Raw genomic sequence first — 20826 nt, forward strand, 5'->3', positions numbered from 1 at the left:
GAACAAAAAGAAAATTAGTATTTTAAATCCAGAATCCCAGGTCATTTCATAATAACAACATTGTCGCCCATTTTGGCTCCTTACCTAATTCCCATATTAGATGTTCCAATTTGTGGGGTCATAAATTCTCAGGTTAAATCCTCCTAAAGAGTAGATTAAGGAAAATCATTGGTCAGTGTTGGTTGTACTTATTATATTGCCTGTTTAGATAGGCCGGTCACAACCTGCCTAAAATCTCATATTCTGGTTTGGTTTGGGAGCGTTATCGGTGGTTTCCTCCTTGGAGCCCGATCTTTCGGGTGCATAACTGGTTTCTAGGTCCATTTTGTGCAAATTATTATGATTTATGCAAATTGACAAAGTTGTCACGCTGTAAATATTTAAATTCGAGCCCTCAGGTATTTACATATTCCATTAGTATGACTAAACTCAAGTTTTATTAATCTACCCAATTAAATTGCATGATCTGTCAGAAAGCATTTTATTACATTAGGGAAGTAAATAATACGCCAGAACAGGCAAACTCGCACACATACGCTTAGATTTGCGGAAACACATTTGATTCGCTTTGTTTCTGTGTCGCATTTTATATTTCAAAGCTCAATGTGGTCCAAACACAAGGGTCCACGGGGTATGTAGACCTGCTATGAGAGCCCGCTCATTCAGGCGAGGAACGCTCTAAGGGCTTACCTGAAAAGTTTAGTCCATAGTCTCCTTGCGTCGGCTATGGTCGAGTAACGAAATGGATCGTATATTCAAGTGTTGCCGAGGCAATGCTTGTCCTGCTTTAGTTTCTATGACTCTGTGCCCATAGCAATACTGCCGGGCATCATATTTTGGGATGCGTTTACATGTTTTGTATAAAAATAATGGAGAAAACCCAACGCGCTCCCTGTACATTGCAAAACTATTAGTTAGTTTGAGATAATTTTAAATATGATTAAACTGGCATGCGTGAATATATTTATAATGCTAGTTGAACCTCATTATTCATATAATTTCGTTCCGTGACCAATCACAATAATATACATATCCGTGGGGACAGTCTACAAAGCCACCATATTTGTAAATAATACAATACGAGGATGTCATATTCAAATGAAGAAACAATAGTTGTCGTATTACTGCGAGATTTGTTGAAGTTCCAGATGCACGTCAGGACTCGTTAGTTCCCATGATGATTTCCTAATAAAGAATATTCAACATTTTGTATATATGTAGGTTCATACTTATGGACTCCGGATGGGTTTACACAGCAAACTCCAGATTTCCTGAATGAATACACAATATAAACAGGAACAACATATTAATAGTATGCATCTAGGGTGACTACGGAGTAAGGAGTCACCATTGATTGTTCAAACCTATATTATTCATCACAATAATGGTTCATTGAATTTGAATTTTTTTTTACAAAAAATGTATCATCTCATGATCCTGATTTAAACCAAATTCAGTTGCAGGAAATTTACAAATGAGTCGTGCTTCAGCTTGACGAAGGAGAAGTTCTCTGTTTCCTCCTCTATCGCCCAGAGTTACTTGTTTGAGTCCAATAAACCTGAGTTTTTTCTTGGCTTCCAGTTGGTGAGTGGTTTTCCAGTGTTGTGCCAGTGGTAATAGTGTATCTTGTTTGCCCATGCCAGAGAAATGCACTCGTATTCTGAACCTGAGTTCTCTTATAGTGCTCCCAATGGATATTAGATTGCACATGCAAATAATTACATACACTATGTATTTTCTGCGGCAGTTGATGGTGTCAGTAATTTTGAACAATGTTCCTCGTGAGTCATTAAAGGATTGTGTGTTTGGATGTGCATGTTTGCACATGCTGCATGATGCACATGTCCTAAAACCTTTCGGTAGTGTTGGTAGCCATGTTTCCTGACTTGATAATGTGAGCATTGGGAGTAGAGATGGGCTAAGTGATGTTCTCAGGCTTCTAGCCTTTTTGAAAATTAGTCTTAGTTCATCATCGATAAACTTTTTTAGATGTTGATCAAGTTTTAGAAGATGCCAGTTCTTGCCCAGAATTTTTCTGATTTCAAAGTTGTTGTGGCAAAAGGTGGAAACGTATCTTACTTTGTCTTGTGTCTCATTTCATTTGGAATCTCTGGGGATGAGTGTGGTATCCCTGTTCATCGTGTTTATTTTGCCATAAGCTTGTTGTATACATTTTATATTATAGCCCCTTATTTTGAATCTTTGTTTGAGCAAATCACACTCTTGACTAAAATCTGTATTACTAGTGAAATTCCTCCTGGCTCTCACAAATTCTGCTTTTGGTATGTTATTGATTACTGATTTTTGATGACAACTCGTTGCAATAGAGTTGAATTAGCCTCTTTTTTTCCCAGAATGTTTTTGTCACAAGTTGATTGTTTATTACTTTAATCGTATGGTCCCGAAAGTCTATTCATGAGCTGCTTGATGGTCCTGCGAGAAAAATCCCTTGGTTATTGCTGTTCAAACGATCTTGAAAATTGGTCAGTTCTGTGTCATTAGCATTCCATATAAGTAGAATATCATCAATAAATCTGGTCCTTATCATCATTTTGTCCTGTGCCTCTTTGTCTGTGTACACATATGTATCTTCAAACATACTCATGAAAAGATTTGCAAGAGCTGGTGTGTACTTTACACCCATTGCTACTTCTCGTTTTTGCCTGAAATATTTCTTGTCAAACAAGAAAATATTATGTTCCAGTGTGATAATCAGCATTTCCATTAGCATGGTGATATAATGGTAGTGTGAAGCTGTTTACCCACGAAATGTGTAGTCAATAGTTTCTATGACTGAGTTGTGTCTTATTGATGTATATAGCACTCAGACATCCCAGGTGACAAATTTATATGTAGGCTTCCATTGTATGTTTTGCAATTTTTTGATTACATCTGTAGAATCCTTAATATAGGCTTTTATCTGAGGAATTCTCGGTCTCAATACATTGTCTATAAATTCACTGATGATTTCCGTTGCCCAACCTATCCCGCTGATGATTGGTCTGCCTTCACGAATTTTATTGAATGTTTTGTGCCCTTTTGGTAGGAAGTAGATAGTTGGGACCACAGGGTGTTGTCACCCCTCCTCAATGTCTGTGACTCGCCAAACAACAACATTGTCGTAACTGAATTTTCTTTGTATGATTTGTGCTGTTCAAACAATTTTCTCTGTTTTGTTATTAATTTTGTCACTTGCATAATGCAGTTTGTACTAGCCCGGATTTGAAAAGGACACTGATATGTCGAAACACATGTTATCCTAAAGGGCACTGTTTGGCAATTATGTTTTATTGAACAAGGATTTATAAACTCAGAAAAACTTGACTGACGCAGCACTGTCAGAAAAAAGCAAAAGCATGAATCTCTGCCTCATCAATCCACACTCATCACTGATGACCTGCCTTTCTGACTCCCTCAGGCACATCATCTGACAATGAAGAGGCCCATCCAAACACTTCAAAGGGCACCAGCTGTCAATGCCGATAAATACAACGGACCACGACCAGCTCCACCCAGGACTCCACAGCCTTAGCAGGCACAACTGTGACTGCAAACCCAGCTGCACACACCGAGCCACCTCAGGCCCCACCAGTGCAACCAGTCCAGCCACCTCAGGATCCACTGGTGCAACCAATCCAGCCACCTCAGGCCCCCCCGGAGCAACCAGTCCAGCCATCTCGGGCCCCACTGGTACAACCAATCCAACCACCTCAGACTCCACTGGTGCAACCAGTCCAGCCACCTCAGGCCCCACAAGCTGCACCCACCCCGGCAGCCCCAGCTGCAGCAGTGCCACCACCAACACCACCACCACAAGAGGTGCACCTGCATGTAATGTAGAGAATACTGCTGATGAAGGTGCAGTGGACACGGGAGATACCACCAACCACACCATAGATGAGCCTCTGCTAGTCAGCCTTATGGGGCCAATAAGCCCACAATGCCCACCCTTCCCCAGTGTGAGGGAAATAGATGATAGACTCAGCCGCATGGAACAACGCCAGGATGCCTTGACAGCCCAGGTGCAGCAGCACCACCAGGAGGCGCAGCTCATGCACGAGAGCATGCAGGCCAGTGGACGCTGTAATGCCTGTCCACTTGGCCACTGTAAACGTGCTATTGTACAGATGTCCAGTAGGGTACGGGAGGAAATAGTGTTATGTCGTCTATAGCAGAGACAATGGCCATGTTCCTTCAGGCCTTCCTGGACTGACGGCCCACAGCACTCCCCCATGCACCATCCACAAGTTCACCACCTGCTAGTTCAGTGCAGAGCAGCCCAAGGTGGCGTTTGGATACAGCTGGCTCTCTCGGGACACAGCCTCACGCCTGACCTGAAAAGGGGACTAAAATAGGCCATGGACACATATGTGCCCTGTCTGTCACTTTTACAAGTCATCACTGCTGAACATGACAGGAGTTGCGTAGACAGTTATGGAGGGGCAGTGGGGAGGGATAGTATTGCTAGTTAATTTGTTACACTTTTGTAAATATTTTCATAGCACAAATTACAGTTGGTTTTGCATAGAAATCATGACTCGCCATTATTTTTAATTTAAGTGAGTGATTTATTTACTGTGCCATGCCCAGTGCCCAGCGTGCAATCTGGCCTGTGTCACGTGTGTGTGTGTGATCAGAAGTAGTGGTGAATAAGTTCCTCTCATGAAACACGGCCATCCATGCCATCAAAGTGATGTGCAATTGGCAGCTTGTCATCACTCACATCATCATCTGCCTCTGGATGGTGAATGTCCATGTCAGGAGGCAGTGGGATGTTGCGCCGATACAGTGTTGTGCAACATGGCACAGGCAAGGACTATCTTTCCCACCTTCACAGGGCTTTACAAAAGTGTGCCCCTGATGTGTTCAGGCAGCGGAACCTCGCCTTTAACAGGCCAAATATCCGTTCAATTGTACAGATATGGGCACGGTTGTATCCCTGCTCGTGCTGGTTGTGTGTTTGCCTCATGGGGGCCATCAGCTATGGCATCAGGGGATAACCAGCATCACCTGCACGGGAGCAACAGAAAGTGTAGAATGGCATACTTCTGGCCATATCATGTTGGTAAAGTCTCTATAGTGTTCACTAAACAATGCAAAATTGCACATGCAAAATGCTTGTTACATAGCATATGTCCTATTTTGGGTACTAGAAATGCGCATTGTGAATATTGTTGGAGGGTTTGTGGTGTGCAGTACTTTTGACATGGGCCATTCAAAGTCACCATGACCTCTGACCCTTTCACTACAACTCACACAAATGAGACGGATGTATATGTAATTATTTCGGTAAAATGCAATAATACTATTATGTCCAAGTGACTGAATCATAGATATGCGTGGCTAATCATTTCAACTTTCCGATCACATGCATATGTGTATGTGCACTTCAAACAGGCAGGGGACCTGGCTAATTGGTGTGTGGGACAGTGTGGTATGTGGGTTGGGGGTCCGGATGCATAAGTATTATCAATCTGTGCATAAGGTGGTGTAGGTTTTGGTGACTGTGTTTGTGCTTGATTTTGTCACTTTGGTGTGATGCATTCTGGTACATGCAGTGCTTCTGATATTGCTGTATGGATTTAATGTTGCTATGCATGCACATGATCATTTTGTTCAATTGTGATACACCTCTTAAGGTCTTTCACTCAAGCATGCTATTACTGTGTTGCACATTGCATTGCCCCTCTACACTTGCATGTTCAGTACACTCACAAGGCATGGTAGGTTTGTCTCCCCTTTCTTTTATTATCATTACTTGTACTATTATAGCAATTATTGATCCTTGCTCAAATTGATGTTCAACCTTTCCCTTTACCCACACTGTCTGCCCTGTGGCGCTTTGAAAGTGTTTTGCTAATTGTATAAGCGCATAATAAGTGAACAATAAATAAATGAATTAATTAATTGGGCACAGCCTCTGCTGATAGGTGTTATACATACCCCTAATTTCACAGTGCACATGCTCTGGTAGTTACAGTCAACCAGCAGCCCGGTACGCTATGGTGTTTTCTGCCCCTTCCCCACATTCAATAGTGCACATGCCCTGGTAGTTACACTCACCCAGCAGCCAGGTACGCTATGGTGTTTTCTGACCCCCTCCACACCTCCCCCAATTCAACATTGCACATGGCCTGGTAGCTACACTCACCCAGCAGCCAGGTATGCTATGGTGTTTTCTGCCTCCCTGCCCCCACCAATTCAACAGTGAACATGCCCTGGTAGTTACACTCACCCAACAGCCAGGTGTGCTATGGTGTTTCCCCCCCCCTCCCTCCCCAATTCAACCGTGCACATGCCCTGGTAGTTACACTCACCCAGCAGCCAGGTACATTGTCCAATGTGACGTGCCATGTACCCTGGCAGCGTGGAGTTGCGTAGCACCAAGGAGCTGTGGGTTGAATCAGGAAATTTTGCAGAGCAGTGAGTGATGAGGTGGTGGGCATCACACATCATCTGCACATTCAGTGAGTGGTAGAGATGTCTGTTCCAGTACACTGCCTCAACAGCATGCCTGGCCACCATCTCCACATTTGTGCAGTCCAGTGCACCTATCACGTTGGGCATGCCTGCAAGGGCATGGAAGGCAATTTTAGTGGCATTGACCTGTCAGCTGTTCTGTAGGCTGATGTGATCTTCAACGTGACGCAGGAGTGCATCGATGACCTGAAACAGGACACGCGAGAAACAGGGTTGGATTGCCGATGCAGTTCACCCAAAGTGTGCTGGTATGTGCTTTTGGCTAGGAAGAGTAGCACAGAAATTACCTTGAGCAAGGATGAGGTGGCTGTATGGATCTGTATCAGGCTGACCAGGTCATCATGGATCAGGTCCACTATGGAAGTAATGGTGTCTTGTCTAGCCGGCACAGGGTGTGGATCTGGCTTTGGCTCCGACTGCAAGATGTGGCCCTTATTTGTGATATTGTTGGCTGCCTGCGGGCTGCAACCTGTTGGACATTGTGGTTTTGCTGGGCCATGACGGCCCTCCTTCTCCTCAATCGCCTCTGCCGCCTCCTCTGCCTCCCTGCATCCTCAAGTAGTAGGCCTACATGCAGGGCCTCCAGCTCCAGTACTTCTTCTGCTACTGCTAGCATAGTAGTGTTGGAAGGGGTGTGGGGTGTGGCAGTGGTCCTTTTGTGCTGTTGCAGTGCTCGTTGGGGCCACCTGCACTGATTTTGGACACCTGTGGCATGTTTCTACACACCAGACTCTACTCAATGCCTGGTCAGCGATGCCGGTGTTTCCAGCGCAGAGTTCACGTTGCTACCGGTTTCTCCATGCCAATGTTTGAGCGTGCGTGGAGCTCGGAATGTGCACTTACTAACACAATGCCGTGTCTCAGGTACGGCAGACGTGTCTCTCTCTGAAGATTCCTGCCACGGTGTTGCCGGATACGGTGGGTCACTTGGGGTGATGGTGTTAGCAGCATTGCAACTCAAAGTATGCCAGACCAGTACGGATGCGACCAGCACCACTATTTCCGGACTGGCATACTTGGAATGAGGCCCAATGTGTTTTGGATTACAAGACCAGGTCAAGTTTTAATCAATGAGAAGACAAAATATGATGGCAGGCAATCATGCACGCAAGGTGCTGATAAATTGGTGCCCAGTAAGGTCACTGCAAAACAATAAGTGCAGAGTATTCACTGAAATAAAATTAATCAACCGCAGATTAAGTAAAAAAGAAAAGTGAGTTTGGGAAAGGAGATATTGACTGGAGACTGTTGGGGATGAGGGGCATATGGGGGTGCCCCGTCACATTATGGAAGATACAAGGAGGTCCAATTTGGTGAAAAATCTGCAGTAAACGAAAGGTTGTAAACATTTGGTAGTAAAAACACAAAGAACTGAATAATTAGTAAAATGCCACAAAGTCCAGTCTTTGTAATAAATATAAAGGTAGTGGATTGTGCCTTCTCCTTCTCAATTATATACAAAGCATTGCAACAGTTCTACGAAAAGAAATACTCTAGTTTGCCATTGCAGGTGCAATCCAGATATATTTATTTTAATTATGTGGCTTTCAGAGATTAGAGAGCGAAGGTGTGGATGCCCTGTTCAGAGGTATGATGCTTTTCCAGGTGATTCGTTCTTTGCAAGGATCCTACTGGACCTCCTAAAAATATTCAGTCATCAACCCTGATGAATCTGACTTAAAAAAATAGATTACCCTCCGACAACACACGGCTTTCATGTCACGTCACATCAGTGCGCCACACCGATTTCTGAATCAGATAGCTCACGGCATTAGGTCAAGTGTTTTGAGCCTTCCTCTTGAAAGTCATGGAACATTAGGCATTGTGAGTGGATTTATTTCCATTGAAAATGCACTGCATAAAAGTCCAATAGCCGCTATCCTCACTAATAGAGTCACCTTCCTCTCATCCAACCTCAAAAGTGGCACCAGACAGAGGAGCCACCCCTGCTTCCTTTAGCCCTTCTATAGGTAGAGTCCGTACTGGATGGATTAATATATAAGGTCATGCTGATGAGCTACAAAGCATCACCATTAGCTTGTATGAGGATTCATTATCAGCTTATGGCACAAACTTCCAATCCCTCTACAACATCTCCAGCCCTTTAAAATAATAATACGCATAATAATAATAATAATAATCATAATAATAATCACAATAATAATAATAATCCCAGTGAGTTATATAAAGCTTCACGTGGATCCAATTTGTAAGCAATGCAATAACCTTTGTAAGTACTATTTGTGGTACTCAATTATGAAGAATGAAGGGCTGAGTCGGGCCAACCATGGTTTTAAACATGCCCATTTCATGATATTCATCATACCTCGCTTGTCGGTAGCTAACTCCCCCCTTGGGCTGTGGCAGGCTTTATAGAAGAGAATAGTGCTGTACCCAATGCAAGGCTCTGGAAAGAGTTGGATCCATGCACTTAGTGCAATAGAGAACATTCTGCCTGCTACCTAGTAGGTTTATTATTGGAAAGTAATATTGTTGGGGGCCTACCACCCGAACATTTAGGAACTGATTTGTATTATTCATTATACCAACCACTGTAAACCTATTCACTGGAAATTACTTAAAAACTTTAGCAAAGGTCTGGTTTCTAATTGCAATCCATCCACTTGTGCATATGTGGATCCACTTATCCTGTTTGGGAAACTGCAAATAAGAGCAGAGGCTTTTATATGTGCTTTGCCAGCCCTACACACCCAAACTCGGTGTTCAGCCATGCTCTAGAGAATAATTTGAATCTAACGTAACAAAAATATATCATGGTCTTCATTGCCAATGCAAGATCCTGAGTATTTCTTTAAATAAAAAGGTTAAACAGGACTCAAAAAGGGCAACAAATAGGTCTTAGCGCGGCAGAAAAGCTGATTATTCTTCCTAATGCCAGTGAACAATCCTATCCAGCCCCTTAGGTTCAGCCATACCTCCCATCTTTCCCATCCCAACAAGTGATCTGCTCACCTGGTAACTCAGGAAGCATGTGTACCAACCTCACATCAGAGCTTTTTTTTTTTACAAAGTGAAAGCGGCTTATCTAACGTCTGCCTACTTCCTAGCAGAGACCCCTGAGTTAGGTGTGTCAACGTCTTGCTCTCAAGTTGGATCTTGTCCCATAAATCATAAGGATGTCTTCCGGGTCTCCACCCCCAACACTGAGCCAGATCCCTGCTAATCATAAACTGGATCAGCCAGCTGCTTATTAGAACCTGAACCAGGGACATGAAATAGGAACTTCTTGAAACATACACAACATGCAAACTGAAGGTCATCAAAATGTGATTTAATTATTTGTATCTTTAAATACATACAAAATGAAATTATTTGCTTTCTGATAGTGGCAGCTAACAGAAATTGGAGCATATTTTCAAATGAATAAACTGTATAGCAAGATGTATAAATATTTGGTGTCTGTGAAAACTCGCACATTTGTACAGCTTGGATTTCGATTCAGTGAACATTTTATTTAAAAAAGAAAAAGAGAAAAGCAGAAAATGCCAACACTGTTTCATAATTCACATCATATTTTGTAATTTTAGAACAATGTTTAAATGATTCCTTGATACCAGTGTGGTGTGTTCAACGGAGCCTGTGCTAAAGAAAAACATGTTGAACTAAATAGAGCTTTTCAAAAGAGGCCCGTGTATATCACTGTGCTGTGTGCAACATGGTACACCCAATGGTGTTAGATTTACTAGTGAGTAGATAATAAACGTTCAGACACATAGCTTGTCTTGATTTTAAGCTTTTTCAAAGCAGGCTTGCACAGAATATTCAACAGCATTGTCTCATTCATGAGTCAAACTCTTTGCTCAAGAGTTCTCTGTACAGCTTTCTGACCATACAGAAGTATAGTCACGAACTCGGGGTATTCCCTGAATATTTCCCAGACAGTTTTCCCATCACAGGTTTCTGCTCAAATGAACTCATTGACAATCTTGGCAGCCTGTGAAAAATAAAATCCCCATAAGTACATAAGAATCTCATTCACGCACACCCTCTGTGACACTGTTAGGAGTAAGTTAGCTAGAATATTGGAAGGATATATAATGACGCATTGCAGTGGTCTCCTCTTTACAATTTGTGGTGCGCAAGAATTTAAGCAGAAAAATCAAAATTGATCCCCACATCTTCTAAATGCCCAGCTTCCTTCCACTCCCTATGCAGCATAGCATATTAAGAACATAGGCAAAGTATATCAACTTTTATGCAAGGAAACAAATCCCCAAAGATCGTAAATCCATACTGAAATATAAAGACTGTGGGGTCACTTTCTGGGATGCTTAGTTTATTCATGGTATTTAAGGAACAACAAGTGGTCCCTCTCACCTTTTACTTGGCATTAGGTCCTCTCCTGCCAGGGATGCTAGTGATGTTGATGCTGTTCTCACTGTGGCAATAGGGTTAGTTCCCCAGGGGTGTATGAGTCCCCAGGAACAAAAAGGGTACAAGCTGTGAAAGAAGCACACAACCTGGGAGAGGGAACATCAATCTTGGGACGTGGTGTAGCATGGCCTTCAATACCTTTCTGTTTCACTCCTTTAAAGAGTAGGCACTCCTTTCGGCCTCTTACTAATATACTGTGCCCCTTTCTGGATACTGTTTCAATCCCATGCCGCCCACCTCCCCTCTGCCCATGACTACCTATGTTGTTCCTTCTTTGAAAATCGGGTGGGGGGAAAGAGCAATGTGGAGCTGGTTTCAAGAGGGCCACTGGCGAACAAGTTTGCTTCATGCATTTGGAGACAGAGTCTATGTCCTGCATTAGCCTCTGAAGGGTAAAGTCACTGGTTCCTCCAATTATTCTGATACTCAAGTTCCAGTTCTAGTCGTCAAAATATGTTGTTCCAATGTGGTAAGTCTGTCTTGTGGTTTCTGGTTACCTTATAAATCTGTTTGTCCTTTCTCCTAGGTGCAGTCAATCCAGACCTGGGAGGTGTAGTTTGAGCATGGCAGCAATCCAGCGCTTGAAGGTGGAGATGGAGTGCAGTAGTTCTGGTCAGGGAAGCAATGCTCAAACTGAAGCACAGAGAGGAGGACAGCTTACAGGTTACACTGAACATCTGACACGCACACGTTCGAGGCAGAGGCTTTTATGGGTCAAAAGCATGCAGAATGCTGGGTAACATAGTTCTTCCACTTTGAACCATGGGTGTTTTAGATATTCTGGTCAGAGCCAACTGGTGAATGTTTGGTCAATATTCTGGTCTTTTGTAAGTGGCAGCTCTAAGTCCACCCTCATGAAGACTGGCTCTGTGTTGCATGACCTTGTGAGTACAGGATTACCTAGACATGAGAGGTATGATCGACTCAGGCAGCCTGTGACAGTCCCACATCTAGCAGGAGCAAAAGACACAGTTATACCTTGAATAATAAAAATGGCATAACAAATATATGTTAATAAATTGTTTCAATTTATTGATGACATTTGACATAATGCAGAGCTCACATGTCTCCACTCTTTTACCACTAATAGATATCCAGAAATCCCTTCATCTCATAAGTGATGTGTCCCTGTGGGACGTGGAGTGCTGCTGTGTTCCTTCCTCTCCCCGGTGATCTTCAATCTATGCATGGAGCCACTGGGAGCCCTCCTAGCCACACACAACATCCACATCCCCCAATATGCCAATGTCACACAGGTATACCTCAGTTATACTCTATCAAGGACATGTATAGGTTCAAAACCTGCCTCTTGCTGATCCAGTCGTGGATGTCCAGTGCATACTTGAAGTTCAACCCCTCCAAGACTTAGGTCCTACTCCTCACCAACAATACCGAACACCCAGACATACAGACCTGGTTATTAACATGAACTCTGAGGGCTTCACACCCAAGCTCACCTTCTGCACCAAGTTCCTCGGGTTCCACATCGACAAACACCTCTCCTTCAAGACACACATAGCTAAACAAGCTCAGACAGCTTGGTTTCAGCTCTGCCTCCTGCAAAAAGTCAATCCCTTCCTCCTGCTGGACAGTTTTAGATCCACCGTTCAAGCACTGGTCCTGTCCCACCTGGATGTGGGCAATGCACTCCTTGAATAGGAAGTGCACATACGGCAATAAGAGTAGGTTTCCTACAGTATACTTTACTTGGCATGTTATTGAACCACTGATATCATTGCTCTGATTCAGTGGTCTATGGCCATTAACTCTCCAGATGTTTTGATCTACAACTCCCATCAGCCCTTACCATCATATTCAATAGAGAGGATCATGGGGTCATAGTCCAAAATATCCAGAAAGACGCAGGCCACAGACCCCTCTTCTAATTTGTTCAGAAATGCATTTAATTGCATTGTAGTCCATTTCCAGCTGTGGTCTTATTCACACAAAGGCTGTGCAGATTAATTATCCCAGCTATGTGTGCAGAACTTTGACCTTGCAGAGATATTCAGTTAATTAATGTTTACACCCAGTAGTATTGTACTCTAGGGGCCTCATTACGACCCATGGTTGCCGCTGGTATTTTTAACGATTCCGCCATGGTGTATGGCGGAATTACCGCCCCATTCCAAGGTTGGCGGGGTGGTAATTCCCCATTCAACATTGGCCCTTCCCCATTCCCATTTTTGCCCCCATAGGGCTCAATGGAAATGGGGAAGGCGGTAGTTACGGTACCGCAAATTGCAGTACCGTAATTACCTCCAAGGTCCCTTTGCGGGTCCAATCCTTAACGGCTGGTAAAACCAGTCGTTAAGGTAGGGACCCGCAAAGGGACCTCGTAATTAGGCGGTAATGGGTTAACGGCGCCGCCACCTTTTACGGCGCCGTTAACCCCTTACCGCTTGGGTCGTAATGAGGCCCTAGGTTTCAATATAATGGTATGGCTTGTTTTGCAAACATTTTAATATGAGTTTTATGCAGCGTAAAGCAATTGTCATTTAATGATGTAGACCATGTCATTCTATGGTAATTGTTCCCTTGATTTTGACAAGGTGCTCTTCCTAAGGGTTTTAGATTTGTTGCATTGATAGTAACGTGAGAATGATGAAATTCCAAATTACTCTGTAGTTCTGAAGTTAATTCTAAATAAATTTGTTTATTCCAAGTTTTCTGAATAGTTTCTATATTAGTTCAGAAGCAAATGTCAGGTACTAGAGGACCCTGTAAAGACTGCCAAATAGACGAGGAGAGAATCTGGCTTCATAAACATTACTGCACACTTCTATTGCTAATGTTTATAATCTGTTTCCACTGTCCAATGATGGTTCGTTGGGTCAAGTTATGAATGTTCCAAAAGCAAGATCCCCTTACTGAGAAGGAACGGCCAACCCTGCGTTATTTCTGAACTCAATCCATAGGTATCTGGCATGCCAATTGTCTGAACTGAAAGAAAATGTTCAATTCTTTTATGCTAATTCACGTTATGAAGATACTCCAGATATATACATTGTCTTAGCACCTCAGTGAAAAGTTGTTTCGCTTTATAGCGAGCAATAATGGTGGTTATATGTAAAAAAACAATAATAATAATAATACTATGAAGAAGAAGAAGAGATATTAAAATAAGTCATTTATTTTAGGGTTCGTCCCAAAATGCTGAAATTATGGGAACTCCCTGTGGTCTTAAATTCTTTCTTTATTTCACTATTGCCTTTTCTCTACTATATTTTCAATGATCTCATCTGTTAAGTTCTGTTTGCCTCAAATTATATTACATATTTAAATGATGGTTCACTTATAGAAGGCTTTCTGTCCCCTGTGAAGTGAAATGAAAGTCATTCATTTTTTCCTTTGCTGATATTGGGCCTCATTACGACCTAGGCGGTAAGGGGTTAACAGCGCCGTAAAAGGTGGCGGCGCCGTTAACCCCTTACCTCCTAATTACGAGATCCCTTTGCGGGTCCCTACCTTAACGGCTGGTTTTACCAGCCGCTAAGTAAAAAACCGTCAAAGGGACTTTCGAGGTAATTACGGTACCACAATTTGCAGTACCATAGTTACCGCCTTCCCCATTCCCATTGAGCCCTATGGGGGCAAATATGGGAACAGGGAAGACCAATGGCGAATGGGGAATTACCGCCCCGCCAACCTTGGAATGGGGTGGTAATTCCGGCATCCACCATGGCGCAATCAGTAAAATACTGGCGTCAAACATGGCGCTAATAGCGCCATAGTTAATGCCTGGGTCGTAATGAAGCCCATTGTCTTCCTGTCTCATGCCCTACATTCGTGAAGTTTTGTACCATTGTGAGAAATCTCTTGTTGTCTTCCAAGAAAGATCCGCATGTGACAGAAGAAAGTTTTCTATTTGCTAATCCTGTACCCCCAGAAAGAAACTGAAATAACTAATTGGATTTGTCTGCATTATTGCATGATGAGATGGGTCTTAGCATTAGGTATGTACATAACTGGTAAGGGACATCGTAAACACAGCGGAACATGTCTATTCCTGAGCTTGAGGGATGACAGTGAAATTGTATCTTTTAGGAAATAATGCAAATGCTATCTAAGAAGCAGGAATACATGCTTTCTCCCTGTTGAATAATTATGTCTTCTGTTACTGTATGAAACAATAAAAAGTGTTTAAAACAAAATAAGATTGTTCAGAAAAGTACTTTGGATTAGCTTGTTGATAACGAGTTGAGCGAGAAAGGATAGACACGGTTAATATGTTTCTTAAGAAGATATTTATATTATTAAATGACTGATTAATTGTGACTTCTAGTGGTGCATCGGGGCAATAGTAAGGTGGAATAGCACATTAGTAGCTGGCTGGGGGTGTCTGTACCTCGAACAGAAACTGAATATTTTTCAACGTGTGTACTTGCATGCCTCCCGCAACACTAGACTGCACATCTAGCACTCTGCTGAAGAAGAACCCTGCATTTGGACGAACATTTCGCCTGGCCTTTGTCATTGAACAGCCATTCTGGAAGCAAGAAGTTCCTCTTGGGCTCTTACAGCCCATGTGCCATCCATTAAACGTGTGCCCAAGGGCATCCCGCTATCTGGCGTAGAGGGCAACACAGAAAATAGCAGGTTTTGCCTGTTATTGGTAGGGCATGGTAGGGCCTAGGGCCACACATTGTAGGCCATTATCCCCTTCATTCATTTCGCCATCAATGCAGAACTACCACTTAGGTCCCATTTCCGAAATCTGCACTTTCACTGTTGTGAACTTCCACCAATGCATCTACCAACTGCACCTTGTAAACTGCATGCCTCGATCGATCAGCTAGGGCCTTTTTTGTTGCCTAGGCACTCATTGAAGAAGCGTACCTGACCTGAGTCTGGGCCCCCCCTGCCCTGCTGCCATCATCCACGTGGAGCTGCTGCTCCATGATCCCTCTACCTGCCTTACCACGCCCCCTAAAATGGCCGCTTCATTGATCGCCAACTTTTGTTTGTCTTTAGTTGCTAGGCAACCCTTTCAGGCGTGCTCATAGGCTGCCAGGGCTAGCCGGAAGCCGTCAGCCAGGCTCCCTTCATCTAAGACCCCATAAGTACAAGGCCATACCTGTCTGGACCTGTACTTCGAGCTCCCTCCTACACAGGGCTGGAGCCCTCGACGCCAAAGCTGCAGGAGCAGCCGCATCATCTTTGCAGAATATGGCCGCTGCAGGATCAGCGTGTCATCGCCAGGATCCGAGTGCAATCGCGCATGTTCAGAGCATCTGAGAATCAGATGTTGGGAATTCAATTTCGCATTCATTGAAGAAGCGTACCTGACCTGAGTCTGGGCCCCCCACTACCCCTGCCGCCATCATCCACATGGAGCTGCTGCTCCGTGATCCTCCTGCCTGCCTCACCACGGCCCCTAAAATGGCCACACATTGATCGCCTACTTTTGTTTACCTCTGGTTGCTAGGCAACCCTTTCAGTCGTGCTCATAGGCCACCAGGGCTAGCCTGAAGGCATTAGCCGGGGGCCCCTTCTGCCGCTCGTTTGGCATTCTGGAGGGTTTTAAGCTGCAGGGTGAACCATTTGTTGGAGTGGGCTGCTGGTTTGGCTTTGGTGAGTTTGATAGGAGCGATGATATCTACTGCTGATTGGAGTGTTTTATTTTAGAGGTCAGCAAGTTTATCCACATCTTGGTTGGCGTAGTTTGCGAGAATAAGGATATTGTGCATTAGGGGACGAAGACGGTGTCCGGTCAAAGGGTCGAATACATTGTTTTGAAATACAATAGTTTCAAAACAAAAGGACTGAAAAAAAAGTCGAATGCCTTTTTTTAAATGTGTTTTTTTTGCTTTCCTACACTAAACACAGGGGCTTGGGGGGACCCCCAAAAAAAACGGAAAAAAAACGTACATTCGACTTTTTTTTCTGGTCCTTATGGTTTGAAATTATTGCATTTGAAACAATTGCATTCAACCCTTTCACCTACAACCGACAAAGGCTCTGCAAGGTGATGTTGCGGTTATTCCTGGTAAGGGTTTACGGGATAGTGGCTGGGGACGTGTTCAGTTGCGTTTTACGTTGGATGGAGAAGGAGATGGCGTGATGGTCTGACCATGCGATTGGCTCATTTTTAAGGATGGCTATGGAACAGTTGTGATCCGCTAAGCAGTCCAGGGTTCTGCCTTTGTTGTATGTTGGGCTGTGATTCTGAGCTTGAACCCTAGTTGGGAGATGGTATTTTCCAGGGAGAACGCATTGGTGTCATTGGGACTGCTGAGGCCCAGGTTAAGATCTCCTAGTAGGATGATTTGAGATCCTATTTTGGTATTGGTGGTCAAAAGGTCGGATATCTCTTCCTCGAATGAGGAGATGGGTTCTGGGGGTCTGTATATAAGGTGTAAGAGGACGGTTTGTGTAGCAGAAAGTTGGAACTTAGCAGCGGACCGGAATGTGGATGGAGGGGTCATTCTAAGGCCAAGTGATTTTTTGGCCATAAATGCTACTCCACCTCCTTTACCTGAGTCCCTGTCTTTCCTTAGTATTGAGTAGCATTCTGGGATGGCGAGGGATAGAGCTGGGCCTGCTGCCTGATGCAGCCAGGTTTCAGTGATAGCCAAGAAATGTAGGTTGTCGGCGGATATGATGTCTGCGATGTCTAGTGCATGGGCGACCAGTGAGCGAGCATTGATGAGAGCACCTTTGATCAGGGGGTGTTCAATTATGCTGATGGGTGCTTTTTGGGTGTTGTCCAAGATTTGCGAGGCGCTGGCTTCAGCTTGGTTATGATGAGAATGAGGGGGGTGTTTTTCAATGGGAGACCTAGGGGAAAGAACTGTGAGCCGAGTCTCAGGTTTCTGTCCTTCACTGGGCAAGGGTTCCAGGGTGTGGGAGGAGCAGCAAATCGCCAGATCCATTCTAATGGGCTAATGGCGCAGTTTGGCTGATCGACTTGATTAGTATCGACATACCCCATAGTTGTGGTGTGTGTGGGATGTTGATGTGGGGGGCATTGAGAGAGTGGTTTGGAGGGGAGGAGGGTAGTGTTGTTGGGGTGAGAGTTGCTGTCAAGGTAAGAGTGGTTAAGTAGAGGTTAGCCATGAACAAACTGCTTGAGTTCCTGGAGAGCAGTCGGCACTGTTGGCTGGGGGCAATGGGCTAACTTGAGTCGGGGAGAGCAGGTTGGTTCGTAATAGGCAGGGCTGTTCAGGTTAGGCACAGTGGACTGCAACAGCGTAGTTCGAAATAGGTACAGTGGGCTACAAATAGGCAAATTCAAAGTAGGCACAGTGGGCTACAAATAGGCTAATTTAAAATAGGCACAGTGGGCTACAAATAAGCTAATTCAAAGTAGGTAGAGTGGGTTGCAAATAGGCTAATTCAAAATAGGCATAGTAGGCTACAAATAGGCTAATTCAAAGTAGGCACAGTGGGCTACAAACAGGCTAATTCAAAGTGGGCACAGTGGGCTACAAATAGGCTAATTTAAAATAGGCACAGGTGGCTGGAAATGCGTGTGAGATCTCAGGTGTCTGAGCCACATTCCATCAGCCACCTGTGGACTTTCCACAGGCATAAATGCCAACCCCCACAGGTGGGAGACTCCTAATTTTCCACTTAACCATATTGCTGTTTGTAACTTTCGCCTGCCTAAATTCTAACCCCAATGCAATCCTAAAGGAAAATTAACTGCTCCCTCTTTCTGTGACAAAATGTACCTCTCAGTTGCTCAGGAATGTTGCCATGTATGCACAGGTACCACTATATTTTTCCCTGTAGCCCCCTGCCCCTTTTTCTCCTTTCCCTGGTGCCCACCCTCCTCCCAGGCCCCCAAGACATGCTACACCGTCCCTGCCTCCACCCTCCCTATCCACTCACCTGCTGGCCCAGTGGCGGACGCAGCTCCATCTTCATCCATCCATGGTGGACTCCATAGACTAAGGGGGTTATTACGACCTGGGCGGTAAGGGATACCGGGCACCGGTAAGGAGACCGGTGCCGGCAATCCCTTACTGCCCTATTCCAAGGCCCCTTGGTGGGGACCGCAAGGAACGTGTGGTCTGACAACAGGTCCCTTACGGGTCCCGCTAAGGGACCAGGGCGCTAATAACAGGCTTGCAAGTCACAAGCCTGTTATTAGCGCCCTCCCCATTCCCATTAAGCCCTATGGGGGCTCAAATGGGAATGGGAAATGGTTTGTTCAATGGGGACTTACCGGTCCCGCCAGGGTGGGACTACACCGGTAAGTCCCCATTGAACAACACCAGACTCGGCCACGGTATGGGAGGCAGCCATGGTGCTAATAGCACCATAGCTACCGCCCATCTCGTAATGACCCCCTAAGTCCCTTTTTTGTTTGTTAAAGCAGCAGCCATCTTGTTTTTCAGACAGAGCCCCGGGGCGCAAATAACTATTACACCCATGTCTGGCTGGTAATGACCCTGAACCCTTGATGTTGCCCTCACTTCACTTTGGCCTACCTGTTCTCAGGCTGCCAGTCTGTAAAGGGCCCTGTACATCCCCTAATGCTGGGTTCATAGCTATGGTTTTAGCATCGACTCTTAATCTTATGCCATTGAAGTGTAAAACAAACTTGTCTATATTAGGCCATTGTTGCCCGGTAAATTTGTGTGCTGCAGATTTCAGGTTTATTTATTATTTTATTTTATTGGGCATTTGTAAGATTCTTATACATCAAGAAAATGTGCTTCAAAGTGCCCACAGGACAAGATAGGGGAACAAGGGAAAACAGTAAGACAATGAAGTATGCTCATAGTGATGAACAAAAAAACGGTCCTACTGAGCCTTGAGAACATTCAGAACGTGCAAGTGCAGAGAAGGGAAGGGGAAAGGAGTAAGTACTAGAGGTTCCACAGAGAGGAAAGTGTCAGAGAGTCAGTTGCAAAGGCAACAGGTAAGTGCCAGACAGTGACCACTAGATGATCTCTTCTCCTTCATACCACCTTTCCTGCATCTATTGGTTAATAGGGTATTTTTAACATTATACATATGTATTGCTTATAAAAAATCTTTATTAAAGAGTCTTCATCCACTTCTTCAATTGGGGGCAGTGGTCGCTAAATCCTTTATCACAATTTAATGGGCCCATCCAGATCTAACTTTCCCATTCCCAGTTCCAACACAATAGGGCTCAATTTGTGAACCTCTGAGCACTTACTTAAAGTGCATAAACAGCTGATGTGGTGGCAAATACACTTTTAATACTGCAATCGCCTTCTTTAAATGGTCAATTCCAAATGCAAACACTTGCATCCTCTGCAACAATCCAAGGTATTCCAAGACATTTGGGTACGTATCAGAACTTCTGCCGCAGCATCCACCTTCTCATACATTTTTTGTTAAATGTATTTATTTATTTGTATAGAGAAGGGAAAATGTTCTGTTGATCACAAAAGAATGTACAATAGATAGACTTGACGCAAAGCTTTGAGCTTCTTACAATGGGGTGAGTTTGAGAGAAATACTGACCAGGTTGTGGAGGGGAGTAAATGGAACAGTCACCGATGACAATACATAAGTGGACATACATAAATTAAGGACAACGAACATTTGACATTATTTAGTGCATGGAGGCAGTACGGCCAGCTGTGCTGGGGATGAGACCATAATGGATGAAGTGCTAGAATGGAGGCAGAGGAAGTGAGGGACAGAGGGAGGTTAGAGGTGAAGGAAACATATTAACTCTCATATTCTTGCTGACTAAGTGGGTACTCAGAGGTGAGGAGGTAGGCTTTTAGTATGGTTTTGAACAAATATGTGTGGACTGTTTATCGGATGTCCGGTCGAAGAGAATTTCATGCAAGTGGAGCAAGAAGAGAGAAGGAGTGGAAGAGAGAGGAAGAACAGTCAGGGTGAGGAACCACAAGGGTATTCGAGGAGTCAGAGCTGAGATTATGAAGGCTTGTAGAGTTGGATAGAGGAGTATAGATACAGTGCTGCCTTACCATGGATAGATTTGTGAACCAAGAAAAG

Source organism: Ambystoma mexicanum, chromosome 10 (assembly GCF_040938575.1).
Source record: "Ambystoma mexicanum isolate Mex_15411 chromosome 10, UKY_AmexF1_1, whole genome shotgun sequence".
Taxonomy (NCBI): domain Eukaryota; kingdom Metazoa; phylum Chordata; class Amphibia; order Caudata; family Ambystomatidae; genus Ambystoma; species Ambystoma mexicanum.